The 13,241-nt window shown below is 40.6% G+C and overlaps 1 long non-coding RNA gene across 1 annotated transcript in view; it reads right to left on the bottom strand.

Annotated features, from left to right (window-relative positions):
• LOC127492391 (uncharacterized) overlaps positions 1 to 13,241 on the bottom strand; it is a 68,848-nt gene that overhangs the window by 16,179 nt on the left and 39,428 nt on the right. The window contains exons 2-3 of the long non-coding RNA XR_007921808.2: positions 11,093 to 11,173; positions 2,138 to 2,186 (exon numbers count right to left, since the gene is read on the bottom strand). This is a non-coding gene — a long non-coding RNA (uncharacterized lncRNA). The remainder of the gene's footprint in view (positions 1 to 2,137; positions 2,187 to 11,092; positions 11,174 to 13,241) is intronic.

Here is a 13,241-nt window from a genome sequence, read left to right on the forward strand (position 1 = left end):
ACACTGGCAGCATCAAATATGTACTGCCACAGGCCTATATGCTTGATTTGGTTTGCAGTCCCCAGTTGTGCCAGCACAGGTGTAGCATACATCCATCTTTCCAGGCATTGTTTCTTCTGCTAGAAGCAACATGGAGATGCTCAGTCATGCCAAGTCATATTGTGAGGGCAGTGAGATGACACTGAGCTCACACCTGCCCCAGCACACACCACCATCTTACCCTTAGCAAATTAGGAAATCCCAGCTCCCTAATTTTTTTTAAAGATTTATTTATTTGAAAGTCAGAGGTAGAGAGGCAGAGGCAGAGGCAGAAAGGTCTTCCATCCACTGGTTTACTCCCCCAAATGGCCCCAACAGCCAGATCTGGGCCCATCTGAAGCCAGGAGCTAAGAGCTTCTTCCTGGTCTCCCATGCAGGCACAGGGGCCCATGGACTTCAGCCATCCTCCACTGCTTTCCCAGGTGCATTAGCAAGGAGCTAGATAGGAAGTAGAGCAAACAGGACTCGAACCAGCACCCATATAGGATGCCAGCACTTCAGGAGGTGGCTAGGTCTACTAAGCCACAACGCCAACCCTGATGTTTTCTTGTATTTACCCACAACAAAGAGAGCGAAGTGTCAGGGTAGTGAGAGGTATTAAAAGAAGAGAAATGTGTTTCTTAAACATACCCTTAGTCTATCATCCTAAGCTAATGCCATTTGTTTTTCAACACTGCTCAGCAGTTGCCGTGAGAATAAGAACACTTGACGATTCGGTCTTCTTGTCACAGCTACATGTCTACAAGTGCTCCTGTGTATTTTTTTCCCAAGTCAGTAAGATTCAGAAAGCCTCTATTGTTTATCATGCTAGTGATCCTACTGTTCTAGAACAGGAGAAGCTGAAACACACTCACAATTGTGGATGACAAACACACTCAGACCACCAATGCCTTTGCAAAAACAGTGTAAAAATATTTGGATAAATACATTTATTTGGGTAACTACTGTAACAACTGAGAGAAGGAGGAGGAAACCCATAAAAATAGCACATTGATAATTGGGAAATTAGAGTCACTTGAAGAAAAGTCTAAGGACTCCTTGCTAAAACAACCTTCCCCAGAAAGTGTGTTGTGAACTCTGAGTTCCAAACCTTGCCTCCACCCTTCTGGTCCTTCTACTTACAACCAAGGCACCACAATATTCGGAAACTTGTTTCATTTCTTTAGTTTTAGAATTTTTATTTCAAACAAGTATTGTGAACAGATTTTCCTGAAAGGATAAATTGATCTAACCAAATAATTTAGAAGTGTAGGTTTACTGTGGGATTTATTTCAGTGCTTAGGGTAGGTTCTAGAGATGAAGCCTGGCATGTAAAGGAATATATTTACATATATACATATATAACACATACACATTCACATATATGAGACTGAATTCCCTTGCTACATTAGTAGCCTTATTGCTCCCTTTTCAAGAATGATGGGATTGGCTGCCTCTTTGTACTCAACATCTCAAAATGGGCACTTTTTTTTACTGCATGACTCAGCCACTTAATCTAACTAAATAGCATTCCATCACCCATTAACAGCATTAAACACAACCGGATCTCGAAATACTTCAACCTTTTCAGTGTCAAAGCTATCTGTTGAGACCTGACCACAGTGAATGTTTGAACAAGCCCTCTACTGCCCTTCATGGACAAAGTACCATTTTAAATGGTCTTCTAAATCTTCAGGCTTCTAAACTATACCACCTTTTCAGAAATACAATTCCAAATTAAAATTCTGTGTCAGAAGGCAACCATTAACCAAATTGCAAGTGTTCTTATGAGCCTCATTTAACTCAGGTGCATAAAGTTGAGAAGGCAAATTTACATACAGCTTGTTTTGAGTTTGGATGGAGCTTTTTGGAGGGGAGGCGGGATCTCTATATTCATAACTGTGAAAGGGCTATAGCTAAAGTGTAAATATAAAATTACGAAATTAAAATTCAGCATTTGCTCAAGGGCAGTTGGGAGAAAGAGAAAGCTAACTAAATATTGACAAAGCATAACAGTATGTATGTTGTATGCCATGTAAACCCATCAAGTCTCCTTTATTCAAAGGAGGAAGATCTGAACAGCAACTTCAGTGAAAACAAGACAACTCAAATTACTCACGAATTAATGTTTTTGATCTTCTTCATTCCTCATTTTATGTACACCTTTGCTGTGGAAACAATGGGGGAAAATGAGTCACTGAATTATCTCAAAAACAGTGACAGTGATTCAGTCATTCAACAAATAATGCTTGTGCTGTATGTCCTGTTTTTATGCTGATGAAATGGGAAGCTGTGAGGTCTGACATTAAAAAACGCACCATCAAGGGGAAAGATAATCAAGAGAGGAGGGACAGAGTGGAAGTAGGCAGATGTTCCCAGAAAAAAAGAGGAGATCTGTCCATAGACTGGGTTGGGGGTGAGTGTGAAGGTTAGGCCAGGGAATGTGTTCCAGAAGAAATGACTCAAGAAGTGAACCTTGAGCTTCCTTGCTACTTCCTTTTTGAGCAAGGTGAGCACTTCCTTTCTAGGTCTACAGGTTTCCTTCTCCACTGGATTATTTCTCCAGTAGTTACTAGGTACCAGTTACTGTACTAAGTGTGTTATTTTTCAATTATTCTTCCCCAAATCATAAGTCAACTTTTGTGTTCTCCCCTTTAAGGCGAAATTGTCTGTCCCTAGCACAGTGGAATGTGACCATATTTGGAGATAGGGCCTTTAGTAAAATGATCAACTTGAAGTGAGATAATTAGGATAGGCCTTAATCCAGTAAGAGTGTCCTTATAAGAAAAGATAAGGATACAGACAACACAGAGGAACACCCATGTGAGGACACAGAAAGGCGGTGATCAGCAACAAGCCAAGGACCAAGGCCTCTGAAGAAACCACTCACACGTTGTGTAAACTGTGCAGTATGTGCAATTTTGTTACAGTGACCCTCTCAAACTAATGCACCCTGTTTGCAGATAGCAAACAGACATCAAATAGTGTCTCAGTCATACAAAGTATCAGAACCGGGACTTTAGAATGGGTCTCTCTGATCCAGAACTTCCCTTAACTCTCAAACACAACTGCATGCTTGAGCTCCTGCCTACCCAGGTATGCTCTGAATCCCACCAGGAATGTGACCCCCTTTTACAGCTGCCTACCCCGTCCACTTCCCCTTCTTCAACATACCTAACTCTTAACAAATAAGAACTTGCACTGTGCTCACTACTATGGCAAATGTTGTGGGAGACAGGATCAGAGACAGGCTGTGCCATGAAGGAGAACCCATTCCCATGGGAGATGAACATAGCAGCATAAAAACCATCTTAGGAGTTTAGTGAATGACAAATATCTAGTGCCAGTGGCAAATAAAGTGCTGTCAACCTCCACACTGCTCCACCTACTGCAGCTTGCTTTGGTCACCAGCGTTAATCAGAAACTGCTTTTGCCAAGATCTCCCAGTTTCTAAACCTAATAGACAACCATTCAGTCATTTGATGCCATTAGTCACATCTTCCTTCTGAAAATTCTTGCTTAGTATTCCTGGCATGGTTCTCTGGTTTCCTTTCTTTTGCTGTGAATATTATTCAGCAATCTTTTCTGGCTCCTTTTCTTTATCCTACTTCGGTGGATCTTGGATTCTGTTCTCAGACCATCTCTTTTCTCACCTTATCTTGAGAATGATATTCCTTTGCATGTTATCAACAGGCACCTATCACTCCTAAACTTACAGCTCTAGCCAAGTTCTGATTTCTGAGCTCTGGATCCATGCATCCAAAATCTCTCCAATCTACCCTTTCTTAAACTGGACAGCAAAGGATTCCTCTCCCTTTTTTTTTTTTTTTAACAGCAAAATTCCTGTGGCACTTAACATACTAACAGCCCAGAATATTTCTTTGCCTACCAGTTGCATAGTAATCTGCAATGCCATAATAATTTATTTTGTAGGGGCCAGAACTGTAGTGTAGTGGGTTAAGGTACCACTTGGAACACCAGAATCCCATATAGGTACCAGTTCGATTCCAGTCTTCTCCACTTCCAATCCAGCTCCCTGTTAACTGGCCTGAGAAAGTAGAGGAAGATGGCCCAAGAGTTTGGGACCCTGCAACCGCATGGAAGACTTGGATAAAGCTCCTGGATCCTGGCTTCAGTCTGGCTCAGCCCTGGCTTTTGCAGCCATTTGTAAAGTGAACCAACCAGTAAATGAAAGATCAATAAATCTCTCTCCCTCCCTCCCTCCCTCTGTAACTGTGCCTTTCAAATCAAGTATGTAAATTTTTTAAAAAAGTGAAATGTTTTTACAAATAAAATCTGCTGAGCTACCTTTCCAATATCCCTGATAAAACTGGACAGAACTGGCTACAGTCAGTCTTGCAACTGGAGCTCACATAAGATCAACTCAGACCTGAGAGTTGCATTATTGTCATTAGAATGTTAAATGATATACCTCCAATGACAAGGTCTTTAAACATATTTTGATGTATGTAAAGACAATTTTTCATGGCACCTGCTCAAAGGACTGCACCCACTCATTTTCTCTGCACTTATGCTTCATCACTTTGTTTCACCCAATTCCACCCCAATTACCCTAACTCCATAAATTCTCAAAACTCTGTATGTGGATATAGATTTGGGCGTTAACATGACTTCTCCCTTTGTCCTACAGGCATGTAGTAACAGCAAATGTTCTTTCTCAGAAGGTAAATCCAGGGTTCTTATAACAGAAATAGTGTACACATGAACAGGGGGACCTGTCCCATAATGCCTCTCAATCCCCACCCTTAGTGAACTGTAGCCAGTCACCCAAGCCAGAAGCATAGGAGGCATTGGTTTGGGAAGTTTAGAACTGCTGGTTTGGAAACCATGCTGGTCTTTACCTAAGTTCAAATTCCATAATATCTTAATTTATTTGAACTTCAGTGTCCTCACCTAAAACAATGAAAATGATAGGATGTGGGCCCAGTGCTGTGGCGTAGCAGATAAAGCCATCACCTGAAGTGCTGGCATCCCATATGGGCTCCTGTTCGAGTCCCCACTGCTCCACTTCTGACCTGGCTCTCAGCTATGGCTTGGGAAAGCAGAAGATGCTCCAAGTCCTTGTGCCCGCATGGGAGACCAGGAAGAAGCTCCTGGCACCCGGCTTAGTATTGTTACAGCTCCAGCCATTGTGGCCATCTGGGGAGTGAACCAGCAGAAAGAAGACCTCTCTCTCTCTCTCTCTGCCTTTCAAATAAGTAAGTAAGTCTTAAAAAATGATAAAATGCACCTGAAGAGGCTTTGTGAGGATGCAATTTGGAAGTCCCCCAAGACCACCCTCAGGCTCAATATTTGGCAAGAACTCATAGGACTTAGAAAAGTTCTTTGTTCACAATTATGATTTACTACACCAAAAGGATACAGACTAAACTCAGCAGGGGAAAGAGACACATACAAGCATTTTTCAAGAAGGTTCTGAAAAGTACAATGAAAAACATTTTTGTGCCGGCGCTGCGGCTCACTAGGCTAATTCTCCGCCTTGCGGTGCCGGCACACCGGGTTCTAGTCCCGGTCGGGGTGCCGGATTCTGTCCCAGTTGCCCCTCTTCCAGGCCAGCTCTCTGCTGTGGCCAGGGAGTGCAGTGGAGGATGGCCCAGGTGCTTGGGCCCTGCACCCCATGGGAGACCAGGAAAAGCACCTGGCTCCTGGCTCCTGCCATCGGATCAGCGTGGTGCGCCTGCTGCAACGCGCCGGCCGTGGCGGCCATTGGAGGGTGAACCAACGGCAAAGGAAGACCTTTCTCTCTGTCTCTCTCTCTCACTGTCCACTCTGCCTGTCAAAAAAAATAAATAAATAAATAAATACATTTTTGTGCAAAAATCCTTTGAAATCCATGCATACTTTTTTCATAATATCCATTTTCCTTGAACTTTTTAAACAATTTTTATTTTCATAAACTTGAAATGAATTGAGAAAAAGAGACACAGAGATCTTCCATCTACTGGTTCATTCCCCCAAATGCCACAACAGACAAAGATGGAGCAGGCAGAAGCCAGGAGGAGCTCAGAACTGAGTTTCGCATGTGGGTGCCAGAGACCTAAGTACATGAGCCATCACCTGCCGCCTCCCAGTATGCATTAGCAGGAAGCTGGGTTGGAAGCAGATGAGCTGAGATTCAAACCAGCACACCCGTATGGAATATAGGCATCCCAAACAGGCACTTAACCTGCTGCACCACAAGGTCCACCCTCATGAACTTTTAAACCTCATACAATCATATACATAGATTTCAAAACATTTTAGCACCAAAATAAACTTGTCTTTTTTTTAAAGAGTTTTGTTTTTTTTTTTGTTTTTTTTTTTTTTTTTTAATTGAGGCCAGCATTGTGGCACAGAGGGTTAAGCCACAGCTATGACACCAGCATAACCATATCGGAGCTCTGGTTCAAGTGCTAGCTGCACCACTTCTGAACAGGTTTCCTGCTAATGTGCTGAGGAAAGCAGCAGCAGATGACCCAAGCACTGGTGGGAGACCCCTACTGAGTTTCTAGCTTCTGGTGTTCAGCCTGGTCCAGCCGCGGCTGTTGCGAGCATTTGAGGAGTGAACAAGCAGAAGGAAGGTCTCTCTCTTCCTCCCAGAGAAATAAAGAATGAAGGTAATGTAACATAAAATGAGGGGTGAGGGGAGAAAGGAAGGAAGAAAGCATGAAGCAAAGAAGGTATGTTTATTTTAAAAATTTAATTAATTTAAAAGGCAGAGACACAGAGGTCTTCCATCAACAGGTTAATTCCTCATATGCCTCAACAGCCAGGTCTGGTAAGGCTACATCCAGGAGTCTGGAATTCCATTTGATCCAGTTGAGTGGCAGGGACCCAAGTACTTGAGTCATCACCTCTACCTTCCAGAGTGCACATTAGCAGGAAGCTGAAATTGGAAATGGAGCTGGGATTTGAAGCCAGGCACTCCAACAGGGGATGTGGGTGTCCCAAGCAGCTTTTTAACTTCTGCACTAAACACCCACCCTTAGGCTGATCTTTAATTCAATTTTCCAACAACTTCTTGAAGTATCCTCATAGGGCGGAGCCCAGCAGAGAGCTTCACGCTGTCCTCCTGCAATGGAGTCATGTGGAGAGCACTCCCTTCTCCCAGCAACAATGTTTGACAGCATGCACTGAGTACCATGAGCCAGGGAAGGGCATCTGTCCATCCAGCTTTTGTTTTGTTTTAAATGGAGGTCAGTCACATAGATATGGCTGACCACCCATGTGACCAAAAGTCAAGCTGATATGGGATTCAAAGCACCACCTAAAATCTCATGGTTATCACAAACTATCTGTCATGGCCCAAGGCCCCATGTAACATAAACGTTCTTATCGGGCCCAGAGTTACCTCCCAAGAGTTGCTCCAGGGTCAGATCCTCTACTGCACAGAGGATTAATGAGTTCACACATACAGCATGTTTAGCAGAGTGCCCGACATATACTAGGTGCTCAAGAAATGTTAGTTGTTGTTAGCGTTTTCATCCTGTGTTTCTCTTCACTTCCCATGTTCAGTTGCCAAGTCTTGTAAATACCTCCCTCTTTGTTTTCTGCCACTACTTTTTCTGTTTATGCCACCACCTTTATATAGAGTGAAAGCAATCTCATAATGAAACAATAAGAAAATAATGTAAAAAGAACATGTAATTTTGAAAAGAGCCAAATAAAAGTTCTAAAACAAGTAGTCTTGGAAATTAAAAACTCAGTAGATCCCATAAACATCAGATGAGCCACAGACAAAAATGCAATGAAAATTAAAACTTTGCTATTTCCTAAAGTTTTCTATTTTCATAAGGAAATACAAAAAGAATCCATTGTAGTGTTCTTTGAAGTAGTGAAAAATTAGAATGGGGAATGTAAAAGGTATTTTTACAATCAAATACTACTCAAAAGTTAAAATAAGTGAACCAGATTTGCATGCACAGATTTGTATGAATGTATGATAAATATGCACAGAAGGAAAAAATAAAGACTTGAGTCACTTATGCAAATTTCTAAAATTCAAAATACAGTGGTAGTTTATATATACTTGCACATATTGAAAATGTGTTAATGTGGATGAGAAGGGTATACACCAGCTGTGGAATGTTTCTTCTAGGAGATATGGGAGAGAGAGTCAGGAAGTGAATAATGGGATTATAAGAGCTTAAACTATGTATAACTGGAGCAAGTATAGGAAACATTGATTACTTTCTTTTTTTTTTTTCACTATTTTTTTTTATCTTTTATTTAATGAATATAAATTTCCAAAGTACGACTCATGTGTTACAATGGCTTCCCCCCCATACCGTCCCTCCCACCCACAACCCTCCCCTTTCCCACTCCCTCTCCCCTTCCATTCACATCAAGATTCATTTTCGATTATCTTAATATACAGAAGATCAGCTTAGTATACCTTAAGTAAGGATTTCAACAGTTTGCTCCCACACAGAAACATAAAGTGAAAAATAATAGATGATTTTTTTTAAATGATGATGAAATCAGATCAGACCTATTGTCATGTTTAATCCCAGTGAGAGTCAAGTTGGGAATTGATAATTTCTTTTTTTTTTTTTTTTTTTTTTTTTTACAGAAGATCAGTTTAGTGTACATTAAGTAAAGATTTCAATCGTTTGCACCCCCATAGAAACACAAAGTGAAATATACTGTTTGAGTACTCGTTATAGCATTAAGCCTCAGTGTACAGCACGTTAAGGACAGAGATCCTACATGAGGAGTAAGTGCACAGTGACTCCTGTTGTTGACTTTACAAATTGACACTCCTGTTTATGGCATCAGTAATCTCCCTATGCACCAGTTATGAGTTTCCAAGGCTATGGAAGCCCCTTGAGTTCTCCAACTCTTATCTTGTTTAGACAAGGTCATAGTCAAAGTGGAGGTTCTCTCCTCCCTTCAGAGAAAGGCACCTCCCTCTTTGAAGACCTGTTCTTTCCACTGGGATCTCACTCACAGAGATCTTTTTGCCAGAGTGTCTTGGCTTTCCATGCCTGAAATACTCTCATGGGCTTTTCAGCCAGATCCGAGTGCCTTTAGGGCTGATTCTGAGGCCAGAGTGCTATTTAGGACATCTGCCATTCTATGAGTCTGCTGAGTATCTCACTTCCCATGTTGGATCACTCTCCCCTTTATTTATTCTATCGGTTAGTGGGAAACATTGATTACTTTCAATTCTGCAAATGTGTCCCGTTTTATTTTTCTTTCCCTTTCCCCATATCTTGACTGTCAGCCAGGGCTCAACTAGGAAAGGAGAATTGTATGTTGAAAAAAATGGGCCAACGCGGTGGCACAGTGGGTTAAGCTGCTCACTGCAATGCTGGCTTCCCAAATGGATACCAGTTGGAGTCCTGGCTACTCCATTTCCAATCCAGCTCCCTGCTAATGTGCTGGGGAAAGCAGCAAAAGGTAGCCTAAGTCCTTGGTCTCAGTGGCCAAAAGGTGGAAATCCAAATGGCCATCAACTGATGAATGGATAAATTGTACTATATTATACAATAAACTTTATTCACCCATAAAAATGGAATGAGCAACTTTAAAATACAACATGGGTGAATTTTTAAAATTTAAGACAGATACAAGACCAATGTTATATTATTCTATTCATATGAAATACCTAGAATAGTCTGACTCAGATGAGGAGTATTATTTTATAGATTAGAGATTTATTTACCAGGGGCTAAGAAGAAAGGAATATGGGGAATTGTTGCTTAATGTCTACAATGGTTAATTAATGTTAGCAATGGTTACAATGGTTAATTAATAGTAATGCAATGGTTAATTAATGTTGCTTAATGGTTCTGTTTGATGTGATGAAAATCTTCGGAAATAGATAATGATGATGGTTACACAACATTGTCAATGTAATTAGTGCCACTGAACACATGTGCCAAGTACATACATATATGACAATTTTTTAAAAATAATGTAATATACAAAAAACCACTTATTCATACACTTTAAATGGGTAAAATGTATGTAAATTATCAATTTTTTAAGTAAACAAGCAAGAAAGATTTATTACAAGGAACTGGCTTATGTGCAAGGGCTGACTGGAACTCTCAAGGGCAGACTGAAGCTACTGGGCACAGGAGGAATCCTCCTTTCTCAGAGAATCCCCTTCTGCCCTTAACTTTTTCAACTGGCTGGATCAGGCCCACCAGGGTTACGCAGGAGGACTTCCCTTACTAGAAGTAAACTGATGATAGATTTTAGTCACACTACAAAATATCTTTATAGCAATATCTAGACTGCTATCTAATTGAAGTACTGGCAATAGCCTAGCCAAGCTGACACATAAAACTGACCATCACAGTATGGTTTATATTATGGGTACATCTCTCTGTCCTTGACATTGATATGCACTCAAACTTCAAGAAGTTCAATAGAGTCCAAAAGTACTGTGGAAACATTTTCAAAGATATACGTTGTTTAATGTATGATATAAAAGTTATGAATATAACAACCAAGAAATTTTTAATATATCCTAAAAAAGGTTGTAATTACTGTATTTTAAAGTGTCTAGCATAATTTCCACATTTATTCTTAAAAATATAAAGTCTATGCACAGCACTGTACCCAGATTGATATTAAAATTAATAAGACACACAACTTGGCCACAATGAGTTCACAGTCTCCTCCTATTTACACATCAATAAATCATGATTCTTCCCCAGTCACTAGACCATGGGCTCTACTGGTGTCCTGGGTCAGCCCCATGTCCACTCTGGAATAAACAGTCTGGAATAAACAGCCTCTGCTGCCCGAATTTTGACTCTCAGGTGTCAGGGTCTATGGGGTGGAAGACTCAACAGTAAGAAATTAAAACATCCCCCATACTGTCAGAAACACTAGAGGCATTTATTTCTGGGATAATTCTTTTCATGGAAAAGTTTCCCTATGCAGAATTTCTCACTTTCAAAGCAAAAGACATTCGTTCCTAATTAAGATGTGAGAAGATAAGGGTCCTAGCGCCTTAGGTATCTGGTGGTGCCTCCCTCCTCTCCAGTTTACCCGCTTCTAATCCTCTCCCCTATATGCTTGCCTCTGCTCCTCTTTTCTTTCTCTTGCCTTTACATACCTTCTCCCCATCATTGTCCTTGTGGTCATCACTTAGCTCTGATGTAGGACTTAGAGTGAATGCCATGGTCCATTTTTTAACCTGTCAGGTAGAGAGACGGAAATACAAGCAAAGACAAAGTCATATTCCAGGAGCAAAAAGAAAAAATAGGGGGCTCTAAAGTTCAGTTTTCTCTGCTTAATGACATAATTTTTAAAAGTTGTTCAGCAATTATTTCACCTCAGTGATAATAAGGAACACCATTGAGTTTCTACTTTCAGGAAACTTTATTTCATGAAAAGGCAAACACTCCTAAGAAGGTGCAGCATTTTCATGTTTTAAGGGTTAGGGGTCCCCTCCCACCTCATTTTTGCTGCCTTAAATTACTGAATATCTTTTGAAAAAAATCATTATTTTACAAACTGAAACTACACTTTCCACCCTTATTGAACATCAGGCAGCATGCAATCATGCATGGAAACTAAATGGTGAAAAAAAAAATCGGTTCTATGAAAATTAATTTAATTATGCTCTCAATGTTTTTCTATTGATAGAATGTACATGTAACTCCTTTAGGACAATAATAGAGGTTACAAAATCTAATTCACAGGAGCAAAGGGGAGTTTCATTGCTGTTGCTTAAATTATTTGATTTCTCATTCCTATCAGGGACCATTCGATCCAAGTGAGCCATTTCATTGCCATTTGAGAGGAGAAAAATTAGGCCAATACACTATTAAACCAGAGATTCCTATTGAATGTTCCAACATATTCTTGTATCATTTGCTTTCTATGAATCAAAATAATGCAATATTGTCTGCCACTAGGCAATGCAGGATCCCAGTATTGCATATTCCCTGACATTTTAGTTGAGCAAATACCCAAAGGGCCCTCCCAGGTGGATGTAACTTGGCTTTGGGCAATTAGTGTCCAGAGCCACATTAATGTTGTCTTACTGATTCTGCAACTTGACAGTCTGATAAACAATAGCACTGAGAGGTGTGAACTTCCACTATTTATCTCAATGGGCTGTTAACTTTGAAACCCAATTATGATCACTTAAATGCCAACACTGTTAATCATTTCACTGCTGATCACTGTACCAGAAACATCCAGCCACAGTGATGTGCTTCTTCCCTGGGCTGCCGGGCTCAATTGCCATGTCCTGATGTACTTTTTCAAAATGTCCTCTTGTTAGGAGTGTCAATCTTGGATGGGCTAAATGGGTATATTCAGTGTTTGAGCCTTTCGGTAAGCAAAGCACCTATCACTATGCTTAAAACAAAGAAAGGAGTGACTACCTGCGGCTTGTTTTCAAATACTGAGCTTGAGTTTTCCTTACAGGAATCTCTTCAGTCCCGTGAGTCCTTACAGAAATTAAACCGTTTGGAATACCAGGGTCACCATTAGAGATAATGTAAAATAGGAGGAAGGAGGGTGATTTTTCCAGAAGTCACTGTTGTGAACAGTGACTTCATCCATCTTCAAATATTTTAATAGTTCTTCCAGGTCTTCCATCCAAAATGTCACCAATATGTTTATATTGAATGTCTCTGTGAGCATGCTCTTTACATGTAACTATCGAAACCTAGAAAAGTAGGTATTTTGAGAAAAATCAGTAGAGGTTGCTTCTTGTGTGAGGGAAGAAAGTCTCATGGATAAAAAAACACAAGAAATGAGAAAGGGCTTCAACTTCCCTTTGAGTTCAAAATGGATTATGGCAGGATTTCCTTAGACTTATGTAAAAGAGGAATACAATGAACACAAAACATCTGAATAAAGTGGAAGGAGAGTTCCCTAGAAAAAGTAAAGTTCCTATCTTTCCCTAAGATAACTATGAAAAAAAGCTTTAGTACTGATCCTCTAACAAGCTCCCACCCCAGGCCTGAGGCACTGTCAGTCATGCAGGACAGGTCCAGAGCATTCATTCTAAAAGTGTACTCCTAGCGATTTCTCAGGCCCACTCCACATCAAATGAATCAAACTGAAACAGCAAGCTCTCTGGGGACTCTGAGACCCTTTGAAGTTGGAGAACACTGGTCTGTGGGAAGCATACAATGACACAGGCCAGGACAGGCGTAGGGGCAGCCAATATTGTCATATTTCCAAACCAGCCACTGACCAGTTCTTTAATTCAATCATAAAATTAAAAAGGAAAATCTATGCACACA

This window comes from Oryctolagus cuniculus, chromosome 10, assembly GCF_964237555.1.
Source record: "Oryctolagus cuniculus chromosome 10, mOryCun1.1, whole genome shotgun sequence".
In the NCBI taxonomy this organism is placed as follows: domain Eukaryota; kingdom Metazoa; phylum Chordata; class Mammalia; order Lagomorpha; family Leporidae; genus Oryctolagus; species Oryctolagus cuniculus.